Raw genomic sequence first — 25,331 nt, 5'->3', positions numbered from 1 at the left:
CCACGCTGCCCTCCAATGCTAAATTTGTGATCCCTTGATGCCTCAGAACATGTTCTACCAACCAGTCCCTTCTTCTTGTCAAGTTGTGCCACAAACTCCTCTTCTCCTCAATTCTATTCAATACCTCCTAATTAGTTATGTGATCTACCCATCTAATCTTCAGCATTCTTCTGTACCACCACATTTCGAAAGTTTCTATTCTCTTCTTGTCCAGCATCACCCGACTTAATTCGACTACATTCCATTATCCTCGTTTTGCTTTTGTTGATGTTCACCTTACATCCTCCTTTCAAGACACTGTCAATTCCATTCAACTGCTCTTCCAAGTCCTTTGCTGTCTCTGATAGAATTACAATGTCATCGGCGACCCCTAAGTTTTTATTTCTTCTCCATGGATTTTAATACCTATTCCGAATTTTTCTTTTGTTTCCTTTACTGCTTGCTCAATATACAGATTGAATAACATCGGGGAGAGGCTACAACCCTGTCTCACTCCCTTCCATACCACTGCTTCCCTTTAATACCCCTCGACTCTTTATAACTGCCATCTGGTTTCTGTACAAATTGTAAATAGCCTTTCGCTCCCTGTATTTTACTCCTGCCACCTTTAGAATTTGAAAGAGAGTATTCCAGTCAACATTGTCAAAAGTTTTCTCTAAGTCTACAAATGCTAGAAACGTAGGTTTGCCTTTCCTTAATCTTTCTTCTAAGATAAGTCGTAACGTCAGTATTGCCCCATATGTTCCAATATTTCTATGGAATCCAAACTGATCTTCCCCGAGGTTGGCTTCTACCAGTTTTACCATTTGTCTGTAAAGAATTCATGTTAGTATTTTGCAGCTGTGACTTATTAAACTGATAGCTTGGTAATTTTCACATCTGTCAACACCTGCTTTCTTTGGGATTGGAATTATTATATTCTTCTTGAAGTCTGAGGGTATTTCGCCTGTCTCATACATCTTGCTCACCAGATGGTTGAGTTTTGTCAGGACTGGCTCTCCCAAGGCCGTCAGTAGTTCTAATGGAATGTTGTCTACTCCTGGGGTCTTGTTTCAACTTAGGTCTTTCAGTGCTCTGTCAAACTCTTCACACAGTATCATATCTCCTATTTCATCTTCATCTACATCCTCTTCCATTTCCATAATATTGTCCTCAAGTACATCGCCCTTGTATAGACCATCTATATACTCCTTCCACCTTTCTGTTTTCCCTCCTTTGCTTAGAACTGGGTTTCCATCTGAGCTCTTGATACTCGTACAATTGGTTCTCTTTTCTCCAAAGGTCTATTTAATTTTCCTGTAGACAGTATCTATCTTACCCCTAGTGAGATAAGCCTCTACATCCTTACATTTGTCCTCTAGCCATCCCTGCTTCGCCATTTTGCACTTCCTGTCGATCTCATTTTTGAGACGTTTGTATTCCTTTTTGCCTGCTTCATTTACTGCATTTTTGTATTTTCTCCTTTCAGCAATTAAATTCAATATTTCTTCTGTTACCCAAGGATTTCTACTAGCCATCGTCTTTTTACCTACTTGATCCTCTGCTGCCTTCACTACTTCATCCCTCAGAGCTACCCACTCTTCTTCAACTGTATTTCTTTCCCCCATTCCTGTCAATTGTTCCCTTATGCTGTCCCTGAAACTCTGTATAACCTCTGGTTTAGTCAGTTTATACACGTCCTATCTCCTTACATTCCCACCTTTTTGCAGTTTCATCAGTTTTAATCTATAGCTCATAACCAATAGATTGTGGTCAGAGTCCACATCTGCCCCTGGAAAAATCTTACAATTTAAAACCTGGTTCCTAAATCTCTGTCTTACCATTATATAATCTATCTACATCTACATCCATACACCGCAAGCCACCTGACGGCGTGTGGCGGAGGGTACCTTGAGTCCCTGTATTGGTTCTCCCTTCTATTTCAGTCTCGTATTGTTCGTGGAAAGAAAGATTGTCGGTATGCCTCTGTGAGGGCTCTAATCTCTCTGATTTTATCCTCATGGTCTCTTCGCGAGATATACGTAGGAGGGAGCAATATACTGTTTGACTCTTTGGTGAAGGTATGTTCTCTAAACTTTAACAAAAGCCCGTACCGAGCTACTGAACGTCTCTCCTGCAGAGTCTTCCACTGGAGTTTATCTATCATCTCCGTAATGCTTTCACGATTACTAAATGATCCTGTAACAAAGCGCGCTGCTCTCCGTTGGATCCTCTCTATCTCTTCTATCAACCCTATCTGGCATGGATCCCACACTGCTGAGCAGCATTCAAGCAGTGGGCGAACAAGCATACTGTAACCTACTTCCTTTGTTTTCGGATTGCATTTCCTTAGGATTGTTCCAATGAATCTCAGTCTGGCATCTGCTTTACCAACGATCAACTTTATATGATCATTCCATTTTAAATCACTCCTAATGCGTACTCCCAGGTAATTTATGGAATTAACTGCTTCCAGTTGCTGACCTGCTATTTTGTAGCTAAATGATAAGGGATCTATCTTTCTATGTATTTGCAGCACATTACACTTGCCTACATTGAGATTCAATTGCCATTCCCTGCATCATGTGTCAATTCGCTGCAGATCCTCCTGCATTTCAGTACAATTTTCCATTGTTACAACCTCTTGATACACCACAGCATCATCTGCAAAAAGCCTCAGTAAACTACTGATGTCATCCACAAGGTCATTTATGTATATTGTGAATAGCAACAGTCTTATGACATTCCCCTGCGGCACACCTGAAATCATTCTTACTTCGGAAGACTTCTCTCCATTGAGAATAACATGCTGCGTTCTGTTATCTAGGAACTCTTCAATCCAATTACGCAATTGGTCTGATAGTCCATATGCTCTTACTTTGTTCATTAAACGACAGTGGGGAACTGTATCGAACGCCTTGCGGAAGTCAAGAAACACGGCATCTACCTGTGAACCCGTGTCTATGGCCCTCTGAGTCTCGTTGACAAATAGTGCGAGCTGGGTTTCACACGAGCATCTTTTTTGAAACCCATGCTGATTCCTACAGAGTAGATTTCTAGTGTCCAGAAAAGTCATTATACTCGAACATAATATGTGTTCTAAAATTCTACAACTGATCGACGTTAGAGATATAGGTCTATAGTTCTGCACATCTGTTCGACGTCCCTTCTTGAAAACGGGGATGACCTGTGCCCTTTTCCAATCCCTTGGAACACTACGCTCTTCTAGAGACCTACGGTACACCGCTGCAAGAAGGGGGCAAGTTCCTTCGCGTACTCTCTGTAAAATCGAACTGGTGCCCCATCAGGTCCAGCGGAATTTCCTCTTTTGAGCGATTTTAATTGTTTTTCTATCCCTCTGTCATCTATTTTGATATCTACCATTTTGTCATCTGTACAACAATCTAGAGAAGGAACTACAGTGCAGTCTTCCTCTGTGAAACAGTTTTGGAAAAAGACATTTAATATTTCGGCCTTTAGTCTGTCATCCTCTGTTTCAGTACCATTTTGGTCACAGAGTGTCTGGATATTTTGCTTTGATCCACCTACCGCTTTGACATAAGACCAAAATTTCTTAGGGTTTTCTGCCAAGTCAGTACAAAGAACTTTACTTTCGAATACATTGAACGCCTCTCGCATAGCCCTCATCATTCATTTCACTTCGCGTAATTTTTGTTTGTCTGCAAGGCTTTGGCTATGTTTATGTTTGCTGTGAAGTTCCCTTTGCTTCCGCAGCAGTTTGCTAACTCGGTTATTGTACCAAGGTGGCTCTTTTCCATCTCTTACGATCTTGCTTGGCACATACTCATCTAACGCATATTGTACGATGGTTTTGAACTTTGCCCACTGATCCTCAACACTATCTGTACTTGAGACAAAACTTTTGTATTGAGCCGTCAGGTACTCTGCAATCTGCTTTTTGTCCCTTTTGCTAAACAGAAAAATCTTCCTACCTTTTTTAATATTTCTATATACGGTTGAAATCATCGATGCAGTAACCGCTTTATGATCACTGATTCCCTGTTCTGCGTTAACTGTTTCAAATAGTTCGGGTCTGTTTGTCACCAGAAAGTCTAACATGTTATCGCCACGGTTCTCTGTTTAACTGCTCAAGGTAGTTTTCAGATAAAGCACTTAAAAAAAAGTTCACTGGATTCTTTGTCCCTGCCACTCGTTATGAACGTTTGAGTCTCCCAGTCTATATCCGGCAAATTAAAATCTCCACCCAGAAATAAAACATGGTGGGGAAATCTAACCGAAATATTTTCCAAATTATCCTTCAGGTGCTCAGCCACAGCAGCTGCTGAGCCAGGGGGCCTATAGAGACATCCAATTACCATGTCTGAGCCTACTTTAACCATGACCTTCACCCAAATTATTTCACATTTCGGATCTCCGTCAATTTCCTTCGATACTATTGCACTTCTTATCTATCTGATACCTTCTAGTATCTCAAGGATTCTTCCATGTATACTACCTTCTTTTATAATTCTTGAACCAAGTGTTAACTATGATTAAGCTATGCTCTGTGCAAAATTCTACCAGACAGCTTCCTCTTTCATTTCTTACCCCCAATCCATATTCACCTACTATGTTTCCTTCTCTCCCTTTTCCTACTCTCAAATTCCAGTCACCCACAACTATTAAATTTTCGACTCCCTTCACTACCTGAATAATTTCTTTTATCTCCTCATACATTTCATCAATTTCTTCATCATCTGCAGAGTTAGTTGGGCATATAAACTTGTACTACTGTAGTAGGCGTGGGCTTTGTGTCTATCTTGGCCACAATAATGTGTTCACTATGCTGTTTGTAGTAGCTACTTACCCACATTCCTAATTTTTTATTCATTATTAAACCTACTCCTGCATTAACCCTATTTGATTTTGTATTTATAACCCTGTATTCACCTGACCAGAAGTCTTGTTCCTCCTGCCACCGAACTTCACTAATTCCCACGATATCTAACTTTAACCTATTCATTTCCCTTTTTAAATTTTCTAGCCTACCTGCTCGATTAAGGTATCTGACATTCCACGCTCCGATCTGTAGAACGCCAGTTTTCTTTCTCCTGATAACGACGTCCTCTTGAGTAGTCCCCATCCGGAGATCCGAATTGGGGATTATTTTACCTCCGGAATATTTTACCCAAGAGGACGCCATTATCATTTAACCATACAGTAGAGCTGCATGCCGCCAAGAAAAATTACGGCTGTAGTTTCCCCTTGCTTTCAGCTGTTCGTAGTACAAGCACAGAAAGGCCGTTTTGGTTAGTGTTTCAAGACCATCTGTATCGCTGAGGCATGCAAGCCTCCCCACCAACGGTGAGGTCCATGGTTCATGGAGGGGGGGGGGGGGGGGGGGGGCCTTCCTATCTGTGGAAGTTTAATGCCGCTGGTAACATGCACCACAAGACCATAAACTCTATGAAGATCTTGAAGCATTTCTGCATTTCTGAAGCACCCTTCAGGAGAATGCAGAACTGTCTGCCATGGTATAATTTAGAGGCGGCTCACGTTACAACCATATTCACGATGCTACTGCTGGAGAACAGATGAGGGCAGGCAGTGGTGGCACCTGGTAACAGTGGAGGATACTTATCAGTACACGAAGCACCTGCTAGATGGTAGTGCAATGGCCTTTTCAACATGTTTGAAAATTAGTCTCAGTCTTTGTTGAACAATCACCATATAATGTGAATAGCAAGGGTCACTGTGCTCTATCTTTGGCCATGCACAACATTATTTCTACATCTGTTGATATCTCTCTATCCAAGATAACACACCTCATTCTTTTAACCAAGAAATCCTCAATTCAGTCACAAATTTCATTTGGTTTTCCATATGACCAAATTTCTGTTAGTAAGTACTAGTGTTATTCTTTTCAAGATACGCGCTGTTGCATTTAAGCCCAGTCAGGGGCATAGAAGGGTAGTTTGGAGGATCACTTCTGCAATCTTTACTGCAGGCCAGTATGACCAACAGACTGCTTTCCCCACAATAAGGCGCAGTTGCCAAACACAGTTCGGCCTCTGTGACCAGAGACTGTTTTGTGTGTGTGTGTGGGGGGGGGGGGGGGGGGGAGGGGGGGGGGGGCTACTGCAAATTAAGGCATTGTGGCCAAAAGCTCAAATGTATAGCAGTTTTTCTGTTGTGCCTGTCTGTAACTCAATGTCTCCTCTACATAGTGAGTAGCAATCTGTCATTTTCATAATATTGTCATTATTCCATGCTGGGTTTTCTATTGTTGGATATTTATTTATTTATTTATTTATTTTTTTTTTTTATTTTTTTTTTTTTTATGGTTAAAAGAGGAACTACCTCAAACAGATTCAGTATAGAATCTAATAGATATTTTGTCAGGCCCTGGAGTTGGCTTTTTTTTATTTAAAAAAATGAAAAACAAGTTTTACCTGTTTTTCAGTGCCACTTGTACTAATACCTGTATCATTCACCTTTGCAGTGAGACAAGAACTGAACTCGAGCAGCACTCATGGCTCCTCCTTTGTAAAGAAACATTTGAAAAGAGTGCAACATTTCTGCCTGTGCTTTGTTACATTCAATCTTGTTCATACGTCATCCACAAGTGCTTAAACACAAACTTTAGTTCCATTGGCAGCCTTACCATATGACCAGAATTTCTTTGAGTATTGTGAAAGATATTACTGTAACATTTTGAGAATGAAAATATGGTCAAGTAGGCTGTATTCTTTTTACTATCTACACTTTAGAAACCACCATGAGATGGTTGAAATCGACCAGACACACGGATAACAAAAAGAATACAGCCTGCTTGGGCCATGTTTTCATTCTCAAAACACAGTGAGGCTGTGGGGCTCCTCAAAAATAAAATTTTAAAACTTTCTGCTGCAGTATACTATGATAGCCACTGAAGATATCGCAAATTGCCCACTTAACAGTCAAACATGTTACATTTGCCATCTCTCTACTTATAGCCCTACACTTCATTTTATACATATTGTGCAGTAGTAACTGTGTCTTTGAAAGTTTATTTACAGACTACATGCATCAAAGAAGGGCCCCTCCATGAATGTACCTGTCCAGTGCTTGGTCAACTATTCTTCTAAAACTGAGTGATAGTTCCTCCACAAGCTCATATACAGAGAGAAGTTTTTCAAGTTCCTCCTTGTGATATAACAATGCTGTTCCTTCTCTAGATTACTGGACATGCAAATCTTTGTACCTGTGTTAATACCTTTTAATACTTTGGTAATCATTGTTACTGCAACAACCTCACGATGACCGACATACCTTAACTCACAAGGTGTGATCTCTCAGACTGAACAAAATTTTTTTGAATTCAGTCTCTAAGATCAGGCCTGGAAGAATACTTCTATACCCTTCATACCCAATTTAAACCACCAACCCTAAAATGTTTTGTCGCTGGTTGCATTATTGCCTACTTTGTTTGTTGTTGAAACATTTTATTGACATTTACCTGGCTCTCTTAGACTGTGCCTCGTGAACTACGTACCTGTTTTCTTCAGTATAGCACAAAATGAGTTCACAGGAACATGACAGTTTTAAAAATCCTAAGTTTCATGAAACTGTTAGTCAGTGAATCGCAGAAGATATCAATAATATAGATCAAGAAATGTGTGAAAACGATGACAGTTTTACAACAACCAGTAATCATACTGTCCAACATGATATCCTGCTAGACAAATTAGAATATGTCAGTATACGAGGAGTAGCTAAAAAGTGGTTTCAGTCATACCTCCATAATAGGAAACGGGTAGTAGAAATTGCAACAACAAACAGTAAAAACCAAAGTATTGTTTACAGATCGGATATTCAGACTGTGCCAATAGGGGTACTGCAGGGGAGTGTTCTAGAACCTCTCCTATTTCTTCTTTACATAAATGATATCAAGATTCCAGTAAATGGTACTCATATAACCCTGTTTGCGGATGACACAAACATTGTAGTAACTGACATAAACCGGGTATTGCCAACATCTGCAACCAGAGTTATAGAATATTTGCAAAATTGGTTTGAAGTGAACAAACTAACCATAAATATCTCTAAAACTAATTATATCCATTACAGGAAAGCAAAGTCACACTCTGATCTAGATCTCAGAATACAAAATAAAGAAATTGTGAGAGTTGCTACCACAAAATTCTTAGGTGTACATATAGATGAAAATTTAGACTGGAAATCCCATATCCTGTATCTCTCACATAAGTTAAGCTCTGCTTGCTTTGCTTTACGCGTTATTAGCTTTGTATGTAGTAAGGAATGTAGCAGAGATGTTTACTTTGCTTATACACATTCTGCTATTACCTATGGCCTCATCTTCTGGGGTCATAGCAAGAAAAATCTCAAAACCATCTTCACTCTACAAAAACAAGCTGTTAGAATAATTACCAACAGTTCAAGGCTAACTCCTTCAAAGCAATTATTTAAACAGCTGAATATTCTACCCCTACCGTGCCTCTATATACAGAAAAGCGTAATTAACATAAAACGAAATATTAACAATTTCCAATCCAACTCTGATCTACATACTTACAACACAAGAAAGTGCAATGACATTCATATGAAAAGAGTTAACAAGGCTTTGGCGCAGAAACAAACAAACTACCGGTAAAGATAAAAGAAATAAAAAAATTGTCTTCATTTAAAGAAGCAGTATTCAAATTTTTAATGACCAACTGCTATTATAGTGTAAAAGAATACCTGGAATAGCTCCATACTAAACAACTATATTTATGTACTCTGTGCCAATAGTAATTTTTATCTGACTGTTGCTATGACCTAAATAAATAATATGTACAAAAGTGCTAGAATTGTATGTGTTATATCTAAATATCAACTGTGTATTCCATGTAAAAAGTCTTTCTCATACGTCAATGTAAATAATCAAAGTTGTACATGCTATTTCAATGTGGTCTGATGTTACGTAGTCTGCTATGCACATCTGTATTTTGTATAGTATTGTTCACCCTATATGTGTGTATATATATATATATACTATGTATTTTTGTGACGAAATCCATGCAATGTAAATTGTCTCTGGATGAATAAACTACTACTACTACCACTACTACTACTTCTGTTAGCAAAGAGCAGGATCACTCAAAGGAAAAACTTCAGGACAATTGTGATGCAGATCTCTCAGTTTCCGTAATAAAATACATAAAGAGTTAATTAAAATCAAATGTGTTTTAAGTGGTGACAAAGAAAAATGTGCTTTCCAGTATCAAATATGAATTTTGTGATTTTCTTTCTGTACCTATCAAGTGCAATTTTTATATGCAAGTTTAAACCTTGGAATTTAGTTTTATGTGAAAATTTACTTGCTACAGAGTAACTACACTTTTTCAGAACGTAAAATTCAGTTCTCGAACAGTTCATTTGTGTGTACTATTTAAAAAAACCACACAAAAATTGGTGATTTTGTGTAGCAAAAAGTAAAACACTGCAGGTTTTATTCAGTACAATAAACGCAACAAGAAATATTTACTTATCAATTAAATAACTGTAAAAATGAAAGTTAGACAACATAAATTAAAAATTTCAAACGAGTTGCATTTTTAATCTCTGTGTACACATTGGCATCCCAGAGACTCCACCTCATAGTACACATTACAGAAAAGTCACCTCGTGAGTTAAAGGATATCAGCTTCAACATAACAGTTTGTATACTGAACGTATACAGAGGAGGACAGCACGAATGGTCACAGGTCTGTTTGACCCATGAGAGACTGTCACAAGAAATGCTGAAGAAACGGAACTGGCAGATACTTGAAGATAGATGCAAACTATTGCAACAACGCCTACTTCCAACGTTTCAAGAACAGTCTGTAAATTATAAATCGAGGAATATGCTACAACCTCATACGTATGGCTCACATAAGGATTGTGAGGGCAAGATTAATTACAACAAGCACAAACATTTAAACAATCATTCTTCCTGCGCTCCTTAAGTGATTGGGACGGGAAGAAGCCCTAATAAATGGTACAATGGCAGTGTCTTCTGCCATGCATTTCACAGCGGTATGCGGAGTAGGCCTTTGTATGTAGACGGAGAATGCATACATCGTCAATGGCTATATCTTCTGGGTGAGATTGGAAGTCGATATAAATACCCAATTATAAGTTCATTATTATAAAGATCATACAGTGATCGACTGGTCGCATTTTCACTTATGCATTTTTTCTCCTGTCGCAGTTATCAACATGAATGCAAAGCTGTCAGTCTCAAAATTATTAACAACGGTATTTTCAGTCTTAAAGACGAGTGCCTTTATTTTAGTACTCGTGCTTAACCTTACGCTTCTTCCTGCATGTGTGATTTTTTGATACTATTTCTTTCCGATTGTCTGCTTCTGCGATAAGAAAACAATACAAAAACTTCGTTACCTGTTTAAACAAAAACCACGGATTACCATTTATTCATGGGCTGCGTATCATTTTGATTTCAATTCGAGTTTACACAGTCCATACGAAACTTACGAGCTTTAACCCTCATTAATTGGATGTTACAGTTTCCTAAACTCACATTTGCATTTCGCGGCAGTTAGATCTCTCTACGCACACCAAAGAATAACAAAAACAAATGGTGTTCTGTGGCAGGTTACTGTTTGGCCAGCGACCTACCTCATCGGTTTAGTTGTATCAACTGTGGTTGCATTTTGATGCTTTCAGTACTAGCAAAGAACTTAAATGAGTAATGTTGTGAGTAATGTTGCATCTGTGAAAAAAATGAGGTGACACTGGGGTGCTGAAGTGATTCATAGGAGCAGCCCAACTGGAGAAAGAAATCTTGAATGTTTAATGGAGCTGAGTATTAGAATAATGCTCAGGTATGTAGTCATATGTCGTGCAGCAAGCTGTCGTTGAGTAATGGACTGCTAAACAGTTCTAGCTTTTCATGTTATTTGGCCATTTTAACGCAATAAATACCATACATGTAAATGACATACCGTAAGTTGTATATATGAAATGTTATTTAATTTATTTTATAGTCGTAGCTACAGCCTTATGTTAGTTTCGCCAGAGCCCAGTACTGTTGAGAGGAAATCTCTGTGCATTGCCATCGAGGTCGCTCATGAAACGTAGCCCATACCAAGACAAGCACCTGTTATTGCCCAGAAATCTCTCAGATGAAAGACCACGAGAAAGTGTGCCTATCTCACGACTTCATGTTGTCTAACAAATAACATTGCGTTAACTAGATTGTACGTGAGCAATCTTTCTGTTTTCTGCGAATACCCCACAGACCATTAATTGATACATGCCTAGTATAAGTGTGTAATTGTCACATAAGTTAGGCCTTCGTGGTACAAAAGTCGTTCCACGTCTTCTTCTATTAGTTTCCTAGCTCTAGCAAATTAGCTGAATTAATAAAAAGGATGTAATTCATATTACAACCAATCAAACAGATGTACACTAACTTTTCATTTTTCATAGTGACATGCTAACAACCCTCAAGATATGTCAGTTGCAACATCTTGTTGAGTATAGTTTGGCAACACAATATCTCCAACCTCAGTACTGTCCTTGCTGTGATGTTCATTCATTTCTCCAAGCAGCAGAACTTTTCAGTTAGTGTGTTGATCTACAGCATGCACTTGTTTTAATCGTTCATACAGACAGTATCAATCAGAGTGTAGGTCTTTTTAAAGTGTCACAAAACATTGGCAACTGTTGCGCAAGTTGAATGTCAAACAAGGTTTCTTATCAGAACTGATCCTCATTGCTGCAGTGCTATGGGTAAAATCAAGCGGTTTGAAGTTAAGGAAATTTCTCATACCATGGAGCATTTGAACACCTTTGAACGGTTTTTAAAGAATTTAACTAGATAAACATACTGTGCTGTTGCTGGCAAGGTGAGAGTTGACTTTTTAAATGTTTTATGGAAATCAAAATACATTTGTTGTTGTCGTTGTTGTTAGGTTTGTCTAACGGTCTTTACAGTCCCACTTACACTGACACATTGTTTTTTTTCCCCATAACTTATGACAAATAAGGACCAGCTTCAAACTTAAATTCGTCGTCATGAATGTGTAGGTTCATAAAGTTGAATTTATTTTTATTTTGTCCAACACAACCATCACTGAAATACTGTACCACATCTAAATGCAGGAATTTTTCCCTGTAACAAATTATCATTTGTTTCCTGAATTTTGTGAACACTGGTCACAGTGTGTTAAAAGTCTTCAGAAATTACTACTAAAATATATTACATAAGATAAACAGTGCACAAGATGAGCACTTTATGATTTATGATTTTATTAATTTATTTTTTTATTTGTACATAGATAAGTAGTTTTTGGATCTTGTTTTATAAAGCATCAGTAAAATTGTGAACAAAGTACTCTTAATCATTTTTGTTCGATCAGTTGTGGCCCATTGAGAAAGATAATAGTATGAGTGTCTTCATAATGATCCAGTGCATACTTCTTCAAGTAAGAAGCAAGATATTGTTTGGAGTGCATTTACTCCAATTCTGTCCCCCAGGGGGCTCGCCCCTCTTTGAAGTGTTCATGCCTGGCTACCACAGGTCCCTGGCCTTGCAGCATCTTTTCCCTTCCATGCTGCATGTGTGTCCTCTTGCTATATCCCCCCCCCCCCTTTCCCTTGGCAAACATATCTGGGATGTTCTTGGGAATGTGTTTCGCATTTTCAGTAGCCGACACAAGAACAGTCTCTCCACTGTTTTTCGTTCCCTTTTTTTATCCATCTACATGGGTACTCTGCTAATCACATTTAAGTTCCCCTTCTCCTATCCTTCCTCCGCTTCGACATTTGAAGTTTCTCTTTTTCTTCTTCCTCCCTGTGCACTCCGGAAGGCCAGCCCATGCATCTGATGCATAATAGGTGTCCGGGTAACAAGTAATTCCCGGCACAGGCCAGGCCCGGGGAGGGGCGATTGCCTGAGCTGCTACATTCCCAAAGTGCCAATTGCTCCATCTGTCAGGTGTTCAGGAGGTGTGAACAATGACCTAAGGCATGTGTGCCACCTTCTGAGGGAGGGCTGTCAGTTGGAAGGAGTGCACCTTCAGATATTCTGGCAATCAGGGGATTTTCTTGCAATGAGCCAATCATCCAGTCAGTGTCTGGTAAACCTAAACGGAATGAGGCCATAGATTCAAAAACCCTCCCAGCTGGACCATGGTTCCTCATGGTTTCATGTCCTGAAGACTGAGAGTCTTCTCCTAAGGCAAATCGGTATTGTATTCAGAAAGGTGTTGATGCAGTTGCAGGCCCTGTGAAATCCTGTTCTTGTGTACACGGTGGCACTTTTTGTTGGAGATTCTTCTGATTCTCAAGTACAACAACTGCTTGCAGCTTCGCTCCTCCACAGCCCATCAAATGCTGAATTCTTCTTGTGGTGTTATTTACACAAGACTACTCAACAGTCTGACTGAGTACAACAATCCAGATGTACTTCTCTGATCAGGGTATCAGTGCAGTGCATTGGGTGATGAAAAAGGTAGATGCCTCCTTAGTGCCCACTTGTACTCTTTTGCTCACTTTTGATAGAGTGGTGCTTCCATCAAAGCAAGCTATGAAGTTATCCTAGTTTGACTATACATTCCAAGTCTGATGCGCTGTTAACCACTGTCATCATTTCAACTACACTCAAATGTCTTGTCGACAACAGACAAATGTGTAACCAGTGATAGGGATGCTGACAAGAGCAATTGTCTACCTCCTCCTCCTCCTCACTGTATAATTGCAGTGGTGACCATACCGCCTCCTCCCGAGATTGTCCCGTGTATCTTGATGAGTGGGTCATCCAAGAGATCCATGTGAACGAAAAAGTGCCTTACCTGCTCATTCGCAAGTTGATGTCTAGTTAGAAACACTGTGTTCTACCATCCGGCACTTATAGTACTGTTCTTCCAACACCTCACTCCACGAAGGACTTGGGCACACAGCCACACAACCTCAAATTCAGCACCGCGGTTGTAAAATCACCCAGTGGCACGGTAGCATCCCTGTCTCCTCCTGCAGCTGTGCGACAAGCCACCAAACTTTTGCCTCACAGGGCGAAGTCACCTGCTGCGCAACTGCCAGGTCGGAAAGGACAGAAGGAATACTCCTATGAAAACTTCTTACATCCCTCCATCCAATAAACATCTCAGTCTTCCTTTGCCAATTGGAAAGGCTCCAAGAAATCAAACAAAGGCAACCAGTCATCTCCTTCACCAAATCGGAGAAGTTCTTTGACAGTGTCACCACATGATACTCTAGCCTGGCTGACCTCCGTGTCACCAGTGCATCCTGCTGCCCGTTTTTCTGATTGGATTTCAAAGACCAACAAAAGTAGAATGCAGACACCTCTGTAGATGTCATGGAGCACAATCCACAGTATCTGCATCCTGCACCAGTGAGTCTTTGAAGGCTGGCACTCGGCAGCTGCTGAGGTGACACCCCTTCATTTTTTCCCTCCTCCCCTTTCCTCATTATGGCTATCCTTCAATGGAACGTTTGTGGCCTTCGATCAAAGAAAGAGAATTTACGGCTGCTCTTAGAATCACAGTGTCCTCTTGTTCTCTGCCTCCAGGAAACAAAATTGCATCCTCACAACCACTTTGAGCTCTCGCATTTCTTCCCGGTCCACTTTGATCTTCCTCCTGAGGTTGGCATTCCATCTTGTGGAGGAGTCGTGCTGCTCATCCAGGATGACGTTCATAGTCAAATCATCTCCCTGACTACCCAGCTTCAAGCTGCTGCAGTCTGCATTTCCCTTCCTCACTTTGCTTCTTTGTACTGTTTACAGCCCTCTGACATCCAGTGTCACCAGGGCAGACTTCTGCCAGATAAAGGGCAGCTACCTCACCCCTTTCTGTTATTCGGTGACTTTAATTCACACCATCCCCTTTGTTGTTCTGTGAAGTGCCCTTTTGACTGACCTCAGTCAACTTAGCCTCCTCTGTCTTAACACAGGAGCACCCACATTCCTTTCAGACTCCACGCACACCTGTTCCCATTTAGACCTAACCATCTACACTGCCCAGCTTGCCCATTGTCTAGAGTGGTCCATTCCCTCTGACACACATCAGAGCGACTGTATCCAATGTGTATCCATTTGCTGACTCCTACCCCACCTATGTACACATCCAAATGGCAGCTTATTAAGGTCCAACTATAGGCTCTACTCCTCCCCCGCGAGCTTCGACAAACAACATTTCCCCAGTTGTGATGACCAAGTAGAATATCTTACAAACATTATCCTCATCTCTGCAGAACATTCCATTGCTTGCACTTCCTCCTTACCAAGCTGTGTCTTGGTTCCTTGGTGGACTGAGGCATGCCATGGCACAACTCATGCGCGGAGACATGCTCTCAGCGTTTTTAACTGTCATCCTACATGGCAAACAGCATTCATTATAAACAGTTGCATGCACAGAGTTATCACATTCTTTGGGGTAGCAAAAAAGCCAGCTGGATTTCGTTTACTAGTTCTTTCAATAGTTCCACTCCCTCGTCTGTCATGTGGGCCAACCTGCGATGGCTCTCTGGGATCAAGATCCATTCCCCAATTTCCGGTCTGACACTAGCAGACGATGTTATAGTGGACCCTATTGCTACCTCCAACACCTTGGGTCGCCGTTTTGTGGATATTTCGAGCTCTTCTCACTACCACCTGCCTTTCTCCATCAGAAACAAGTGGAGCTGGCTTGGGCAATACCCTTCTCTTCTGAGAATCTTGCGTGCTACAATGCCATCTTTACTATGAGGAAGCTCAATCATTCTCTCACTTCATCCCAATCCTCCGCCCCAGGACCAGACAAAATTCACATTCAGATGTTGCAACACCTTTTCTTGTGGACAAGCACTTTCTACTTCACACGTACAACCGCATCTGGGCAGAAGGCATGTTTCCCAGACACTGGCGTGAAGCAACTGTCATACCCGTATCTAAGTCCGGTAAGGACAAACACCTTCCTTCTAGCTACCACCCCATTTCTCTCACCAGCTGTGATTGCAAGGTGATGGAATGTATGATTCATGCTCGGCTGGTATGGTGTCTTGAGTCTCTCAGTTTACTAGCCAGCACAGTGGGGATTTTGAGCTCGCCATTCTACAGTTGACTATCTTGTCACTTTATACGCTCATGTCGTGAATGGTTTTCTGTGGAAATCCCAGGTTGTGGCCATGGTTTTCAATTTGGAGAAAGCCTATGACACCTGCTGGAGAACTGTTATTCTCTGTACTCTCTACATCTGTGGCTTCCAAGGCCGCAAGCCCCATTTCCTTCAGGAATCTTTAAGAGAGAGAATTTTCAGGGTACATGTGGGTTCTACCTTGTCCGACATGTTTATCCAAGAGAACAATGTGTCTCAGGGTTCCATCCTGAGCATTGTCTTGTTTGCTACTGTCATTACCTTATAATGGCCTGTATCCTGCCAGGCATCTCCGGCTCCCTTTTCGTTGATGATTTTGCAGTATGTTGCAGTTCTCCATGGACGCCTCTCATTGAGTGGCGTCTTCAGCAATGTCTTGATCATCTTCACTCATGGAGCATCAAGAAGGCTTTCGTTTTTCCACTGAAAAAACCTTTTGTTGAATTTCTGGCAGCACAAGTGGATTCTTCCACCATCCTTACATCTTGGTCCTGTTGCTCTTCTGTTCCTTGAAACTATGAAATTCCTGGAATGGCAGCCTGCTATATGCGGTCCCTTAGTACTCTACGTATCCTCAGCAGGACTTCCTGAGGAGCAATCATACCACCATCCTCTGTTTGTAATGGTCCCTTATACGTTAGAAACTGGACTGCGGGTGTTTCATTTACATATCTGCATGCCCGTCCCTCTTATGCTGTCTAAAACTATTTACCATCATGGCGTCCGTTTGGCCACTGGGGCCTTTTAAACTAGCCCAGTTGAGAATCCGTATGCAAAAGCTGCCGAACTACCATTGTCCTATTTCCGTGACTTTCTCCTCAGCAGATATGCATGTTGTATGTCTGCCACGCATGGCCACCCATCTTATGCCTCTTTCTTCGATGACTCCTTTGATTGCCAGTATGGGATGCGTCCATCTTCCCTGTTACTTCCTGGAATTCGCTTTCAACTCTTGCACTGGCAGAATAACTTCACGCTACCTGCCACTTCGCCGGTGGGTGTGGCCCCTTCACCACTTGCTTCGTGAGGTGGCCCATGTTCACCTCAGTCTTCATTCGCTTTCTAAGGACACTACTCCAGCCTCATATCACTATAAGTTTCATGACCTTTGCATGGAACTTCGCGATAGGATCATCGTGCACACTGATGGCTCTTGGACTGTCTGTGAAGGCAGGTGTGCCTGCGGCATTGGCACCAACGTTTTTCAGTATCAGCTTCCAGAACACTGCTCAGTATTTGCAGCAGAGCTCTTCACCCTGTATCAGGCCATGCAGTGCATCCGGTGACATAGGCTTTTCAATTGCGTTACCTGCTCCGACTCTCTCACTGCCGTTCAAAGCCTTTGTGTGCTGTACACTGTCCATCCCGTAGTGCAACGGGTACAGGAAAGCTATCACTTGCTCACCCCCGATGAAGCCTCTGTGATGTTTATGTGGGTTCCTGGTCATGTCGGTCTGACAGGAAACGCAGCTACTGATGCTGCTGCCAAGGCTGCAGTCCTCGTACCTCTGCCTGCTTGTTCTTCCATTCCCTCTGATGATCTCTCTGTTGCTGTCTGTCAGCAGGTGGTGTCACTTTGGTATCACCACTAGTCCTCACTTGATGTGAACAAGCTCCGGGTTATTAAATCTCTACCAGCGACATAGACAATCTTCTCTCTTGCCATCAGGAGATCATTTTAGCTAGGTTGCGCATTGAGCACTGTCTTTTTAGCCATCCCCATTTGCACTACTTTGTGATCAGCTCTAGACAGTCCGCCATATCCTGACGGAATGCCCTTTTTTTTTTAACCACTTACATTCTCATTTGTGTTTAATGTCTAAGTTTTGGGCCATTCTAGCGAATGACGCGCCGGCTGTGACCACATTTTACTTTTTATCCATCACAGCAACATGGCAAAGCCATTTAATTTTTAGTCCTGCGAGGATGGGTTGTTAGTCATGCTTGGGTAGTTCAGTTGGTAGAGCACTTGCCCGCGAAAGGCAAAGGTCCCGAGTTCGAGTCTCGGTCGGGCACACAGTTTTAATCTGCCACGAAGTTTCACAGTAATACATTATTACATTTTTACAAATCGTCTTTTGAAATATAGTTTTATATTGATACTTTCATACTACCTTATTTATTGTATGCTATAGCATGTTTTAAGCAATTATTGGCACTGTTTGTGACATATTTTCTGTGCTCTTAATTTTTTTTTTTTCTGTTGCTGTCTTTTTACTTAGTGAACATCATGTCATCTGCAACCATGTGAGCGGCTGTTAGTAAACAAATACTTGTGGTTGTGGTAGTGTTGTGGAAACCAGTTATTTTGGTGTGTATTTAGCTATTGCTTAGCTATTCGTGTACTCACGTTGGTTGGATGGTGTGTGGCTGCTTTTTACACAGAAAAACAAAACGTTTTACACTTTGTTTCTGATCCAGAATATTACGCTATCTTGCTGTTCGCACGCGTCGTGAGAGGCGTATCGCAAGTGGCGAGAAAGGCTATGAAAAACTGTAGCGCAAATTATGACGACTTCTGCTCATTATTTATGTCTCTGTGTGTGACGGGGAAGTTCTTCTTTTGCGTGTCTGTGCTTTCTGTTCTATGTCCTTGGTCAGCTCTCTCAGAGCGGTTAAGAGTGTGTTGTTGCAGAGTCTTGTGTCTTCATTTATTGAGACTGAATACATCATAGGACAACATGAAAAAACTAACACTCAAGATTTCAACCCAGGCCTAACAAGAGAACTAGTGACAGAGGAAATAAAACAAATCATCAGAAAGAACAAACCATCCATAAACACATATAAAAAACATCTGATTAGAAAACCATAAACAGTATACACAGAAAACTAAAACAACACAATGCTCTCATCACCAAGGCAGACAAAGGGAATGCTCTAGTCTTAATGAAAGAGGCAGAATACATTGAGAAAACAGAAAAATTTCTGGCAGAGAATAAAATAAGCCAGCTAACCAGTGACCCAACACAAAGATACCAAAGAAATGTAAAGACTCTCTTTAAAAACATCACACACACCTTGACACAGAACCAGACAAAAAGAATGACACAAAAGAACCCTAAAGCTCCACTCTTAACAAGCCTACCAAAGGTCAACAAACCCCTCATCCCAGTCAGGCCAGTGGTTGACTTCAGAAAAGCCCCATCTTTCTTACTAGGGAGACACATGCACACATTCCTACAGAAGACATACACAAACAACAGAAGCATCAAAAACACAGGAGACATGATAGAGAAAATTAGGAATGTATCTTTTGACATAACATCCATGTACACAAACATACCCACAGAAGAAACTATAAACATTATAGAACAACTAAAATGCAAGACATTCCCAGATGCACATACAAATGAAATCTCATCCATCCTTAGGCTACTCACAGAACAAAACTACTTCACTTTCAACAACTACTTCTACTTGCAGCAAGCGGGGCTTCCCATGGGGTCCCACATCAGTGGAAACTTACCCAACATTTTCTTGGACAATATAGAGAACACAATATTCAATAACATTGTAGAACAAGGAGGGTACAAAATAATCTACTGGTACCGATATGTGGATGACATAATCTGTCTTGTAGGTGAAACACATAGCAGGATGGAAGAGCTCCATAGTAACATCAACACAGTACACCCACAAATCCACTTCACAATGCAAATGGAAAACAACAAGAAACTAAATTTCTTGGATCTTACAATCACAAGAAATAACCACCAACATGAATTCTCCATCTACAGAAAACCCACATCCACAAGCACTGTTATCCACAGCTCATCCAACCACCCGACAGTCCATAAATATGCCAGTTTCACACACATGCTCCAAAGGATAAACAGAACACCTCTTAAATCAGGAAACTACACACAGGAACTAAACATAATCAAACAAATTGCTCTTGAAAACGACTACAAAACAGACATCATAAACAAACTCAACAACGAGGTAAAACTGAAACATGCAGCACACACAGACAACACAGCAGACCACACCACTTGAGAAAAAAGAGAGATGGTACACACTAACATACAATAACAAAATATCACATAGAATAGGAAACATCTTAAAAAAGCAAGGGATCCCAATAACATTCAGAATAAACAATATAGTTCAGAAAAGACTAAGACCAGTCAGAAAAACCTCAGACATAAGAAGTGACAACACACATTCAACTTTTGCAGAACATCTAATGAACAAAAACCATAACCCCACTAATATCGAAAATGATCTACGCAGTCTGAGAAACAGCAACAGTCTATACCGACAACTAACAATAGAAGAAAATTACCACATACAAAAGGCTATAGTCGAAGGGAAAAATGTAATAAATGAAAACTCAACACCCTGCAACAACACACTCTTTACCGCTCTGAGAGAACTGACCAAGGACATAGAACAGAAAGCACACACATGCAAAAGATCAACTTCCCCATCACACACAGACATAAATAATGAACAGAAGTTGTCGTAATTCACGCTACAGTTTTTCGTAGCCTTCTCGCAACTTGTGATAGCGCCTCTCGCGACACATGCAAACAGCAAGATGGCGTAATATTCTGAATCAGAAACAAAGTGCAAAAATTTGCTTTTTCTGTGAAAAACGCAGCCACACACCGTCCAACGAACGTGAGTACACATATAGCTAAGCAACAACTAAATAAACACCAAAATAACTGGTTTCCACAACACTACCACAACTCCAAGTATATACTGCTGACATATGTTCACCTTTGAGTATTTGTTTACTAACAGCAACTCACATGGTTGCAGATGACATGATGTTCATTAAGTAAAAACACAGAAACAGAAAAAAAATAAGAGCACAGAAAATATGGCACAAACTGCGCCAATAATTGCTTAAAACATGCTGTAGCATACCATAAATAAGGTAGTATGAAAGTATCAATATAAAACTATATTTCTAAAAACAAAGATGATGTGACTTACCAAACGAAAGCGCTGGCAGGTCGATAGACACACAAACAAACACAAACATACACACAAAATTCAAGCTTTCGCAACAAACTGTTGCCTCATCAGGAAAGAGGGAAGGAGAGGGGAAGACGAAAGGAAGTGGGTTTTAAGGGAGAGGGTAAGGAGTCATTCCAATCCCGGGAGCGGAAAGACTTACCTTAGGGGGAAAAAAGGACTGGTATACACTCGCGCACACACACACACATATCCATCCACACACATCGTGTGTGTGCGAATGTATACCCGTCCTTTTTTCCCCCTAAGGTAAGTCTTTCCCCTCCCGGGATTGGAATGACTCCTTCCCCTCTCCCTTAAAACCCACATCCTTTCATCTTTCCCTCTCCTTCCCTCTTTCCTGATGAGGCAACAGTTTGTTGCGAAAGCTTGAATTTTGTGTGTATGTTTGTGTTTGTTTGTGTGTCTATCGACCTGCCAGTGCTTTTGTTTGGTAAGTCACATCATCTTTGTTTTTAGATATATTTTTCCCTCGTGGAATGTTTCCCTCTATTATATTAAAACTATATTTCAAAAGACGATTTCTGAAAATGTAATACAATGAGGGTTTTACTGTGTTTGTACAACCATACCATTTTCTGCATGTTTTGGATTTAAAAAAAAACACTTATGATGGAGATATTTGTTGCCGAAACTAGTTTGGGATAATAAAGAAATAAATGAATAACAAGGTGTTTTGCATCAAGGTGGACTCAATTTGTGATATTGCTGTTTAACGTGTAGGTCATTTGTAACTCCTCTCTTTATCTTAGTGTTCTACATTTCTGACATGAGCGCATATGACCCTAGTTGTTTTTGCGCTCTAAAACAAAACAAAACAAACCAGTCAGAAGACTGATGATGAAAACAAAGGTCCAACCTAGACCACATGAATGCAAAATAACCAACTGATTGGCTCAATTTGCCTAGGCTGGAAGAAGTGTGTAATGTTTAAATTTTGACCCTGTTTTGTAGGATAGCTACAGTATGCCAGTTCTTGTAAGTATACAATTGGTCATTCGGCCGAGGGCTTATCCAAAAAATTTAACCGTCTTGGATCAATAAAACCTGAGACATGAACCCATGAAAAATCACATTTTCACTCTCAGCTTTTTCTAACATACTGGTACCATGCATGGACTGATTTGTGACAGTCTGTTGAAGTATACTGTCAATCATTACACTTTATTTGTTTATCTATGATACTCCAAAGAGTAAGGAAATGAACTTTTAAAAGCAGATACTTTGTGATGCATATCTAAATTATATGCAGCTTCACAATAAAGGATGGCAGCCAAAAACAGTTGCAGGATAGAATTTTTTTATTAAAATTCTTGACCAAGGTTTCGGTACATATAAATATACCTTCATCAGAAGTAAACTTCCTGAATAGAAAGACACATTCATTAGAAAAGCCATATCAACGAAAGTGAGAAACAGAAGCTTAAATAACGGTGAAATTGCTAAAGTAATACAGGCACACAATCTTTAGTACTTACTAAAATTACATCATGCACTGGAGAATAATGAAACAATTATGCCAAAAGGCGTCGTCAGTAATTAAAATATCATCTCCATTTGTACAACATGTGTAATGGGCACAGGATCAAAGCGAACAGTTTAACAATGTTACTTCGCCTATGAACTGTTGAGACACGAGTGTGAAGGCACTAAGGTAGATTGTTTCGCCGAGAGAGGGCACTTGCATGTGCCAGACTCGCGCATATTACAATCCATAAATACATACATAAGCACATCAAAAATTATTAAAGGTTGTGTTAATCCAAACTTTGTCTTAATAAATAAAGCGTATCACGCCAATTAAAGACATTTATGTAAACTAGAAATATAGAACCAAATTTACCTGTGTCCTAGTGTCAAACGGATAAAGCTTGCGCTTGGAACATCTAACGGTGTATACAAAATTACTTGTAACGACTGCCCAAACTATTACATAGGGCAGACAGGTAGACCCATTAAAGTTAGGTATAAAGAACACAAGTTAGGTAAAAATGGGGAAAACGTATATAATTCCACCTTTGCTGAACATCTATGGCTCTTACAGCACACGCCAAGAGAACTGGACGACGTAGAGCTGCTTCATGAAGCTGATAAAGGTGACAAACTAGACTTGCTCGAAGAATTAGAGATTTTCAAGCATCTGTCTCTAAAAGATGGTTTTGTTCTTAATGAACAGGTGCAACTTCGAAACAAAAATTTTTTAGACAGTTTCAAACCCCTCATTGCCTTAATGTAATATAGTCTGGCTGACTAGGAGTTATTTTCTTGCTTGTTGATGCCGGTGAAATGCGCTTTTCCTATCTTGTTGGGATCTACATATTGTGATGTTTGTTAATTATGAATTTCAATGTGTATGTGTGGTTAAATGACTACTATGTTTTATTCATACAGACAGATAGTTTCGTTTTATTAGAACATTTTGGTTGTTTCGCTAGTATGTATTTCACTGCCTACGTTACGCGAGACTCTCGCGCATTACAGTAGTGCCCTCTCTCGTTAGATGTTCCAAGCGCAAGCTTTATCCGTTTGACACTAGGACACAGGTAAATTTGGTTCTATATTTCTAGTTTACGTAAATGTCTTTAATTGGCGTGATACGCTTTATTTATTAAGACAAAGTTTGGATTAACACAACCTTTAATAATTTTTGATGCGCTTATGTATGTATTTATGAATTGTAATATGCGCGAGTCTGGCACATGCAAGTGCCCTCTCTCGGCGAAACAATCTACCTTAGTGCCTTCACACTCGTGTCTCAACAGTTCATAGGCGAAGTAACATTGTTAAACTGTTCGCTTTGATCCTGTGCCCATTACACATGTTGTACAAATGGAGATGATATTTTAATTACTGACGACGCCTTTTGGCATAATTTTTTCATTATTCTCCAGTGCATGATGTAATTTTAGTAAGTACTAAAGATTGTGTGCCTGTATTACTTTAGCAATTTCACCGTTATTTAAGCTTCTGTTTCTCACTTTCGTTGATATGGCTTTTCTAATGAATGTGTCTTTCTATTCAGGAAGTTTACTTCTGATGAAGGTATATTTATATGTACCGAAACCTTGGTCAAGAATTTTAATAAAAAAATTCTATCCTGCAACTGCTTTTGGCTGCCATCCTTTATTGTGAAGAATTTTAACAGTTGCTGCTGCAGCCATGTTTAAAATCTTGTTATATGCAGCTGTTGTTGTGGTCTTCTGTCCAAAGAATGGTTTGGTGCAAAGCTCCACAGTACTCTATCCTCTGCAAGCCTCTTAATCTCTGAATAACTACTGCAACTTAATTCCTTTTGAACCTGCTTACTACATTCGTATCTTATATCTTAGTCTCTCCTCTCCTCCCCTTCCCCCCCCCCCCCCCCCCCCCACCTTCTGACCCACCCACCCCTCCCCCCTGCTCTCTCTCTCTCTCTCTCTCTCTCTCTCTCTCTCTCTCTCTCTCTCTCTCTCTCTCTCTCTCTCTCTCCCCCCCCCCTCTCTCTCCCTCTGCCTGCCCCTCCCCCCACCACCGTTGTCCCCCCTCTGGCCCTCTTGCCCCATCTTTGCTTTCTTTGGAATTGGAATTATTACATTCCTCATGAAGTCGTAAGTTATTTCATCTGTCTCGTACATATTGCACACTGAATGGCATAATTTTGTCATTGCTGGCTTTCCGAAGACTATCTGTAGCTCTGACTGAATGTTGTCAACTCCAGGTTCCTTGTTTCAACTTAGCTCTTTCAGTGCTCTATCAAATTCTTCCTGCTCTATTATAGCTCCTACCTTATCTTCATCTACATCATCTTCCCTCTCTGTAACACTGCCTTTAAGTTTGCTTCCGTTGTATGGTCCTGCTATATACTCTTCCACCTTTTGATTCTCCCTTCTTTGCTTCGTACTGGTTTTCCATATGATCTCTGGATATTCCTACAGCTGCTTTTCTTTCCTTCAAATGCCTCTTTATTTTCCCTGTGAGTGGTATCTGTCTTTTCCTTAATTATACAGGGTGTTCAAAAAAAGTGTCAAGTACTTTGAGTGGCGGTAGTACTCATCGAAACAAGAAAAATAACTCCAATAAACATGGGTCCAGAAATGCATCCTTTCTGCAATAATCGTGTTTACAGCAGGTGTTCAACGTGGTGTCCATTCATGACAGTGCACCCCTCTGTCCTCCGGCGTAAGGAATGATTCACCCTTTGAAGAATACCTGGCTGTTGCACCTGCTAGCATTCATTGATGATGCGACCTCGTCATGTCTGCACATCATTGATTGGCA

General features: G+C 40.5%; 2 protein-coding genes across 9 annotated transcripts in view; one reads left to right on the top strand and one right to left on the bottom strand.

The window, feature by feature from the left end:
- The window catches only part of LOC124619670, a 170,083-nt gene extending 159,442 nt beyond the window's left edge, over positions 1-10,641 (bottom strand). For 4 of the 8 annotated variants that reach the window (XR_006980108.1, XM_047146224.1, XM_047146233.1 and 1 more), the window contains exon 1: positions 10,369-10,572. The gene's annotated coding sequence lies outside the window, so the exon portion shown is untranslated. Of the gene's footprint in view, positions 1-10,280 lie in introns of all 8 variants that reach the window. The other 4 variants (XM_047146249.1, XM_047146258.1, XM_047146241.1 and 1 more) reach the window with 4 other exon arrangements.
- Positions 10,628-25,331, top strand: part of LOC124619712 — an 81,377-nt gene continuing 66,673 nt past the window's right edge. The window contains exon 1 of the mRNA XM_047146276.1: positions 10,628-10,811. The gene's annotated coding sequence lies outside the window, so the exon portion shown is untranslated. The remainder of the gene's footprint in view (positions 10,812-25,331) is intronic.

The sequence above is a fragment of the Schistocerca americana genome, chromosome 1, assembly GCF_021461395.2.
Source record: "Schistocerca americana isolate TAMUIC-IGC-003095 chromosome 1, iqSchAmer2.1, whole genome shotgun sequence".
Lineage (NCBI taxonomy): Eukaryota > Metazoa > Arthropoda > Insecta > Orthoptera > Acrididae > Schistocerca > Schistocerca americana.
The sequence above is the reverse complement of the archived record's forward strand: the minus strand, read 5'-3'. Positions and strand labels throughout refer to the sequence as shown.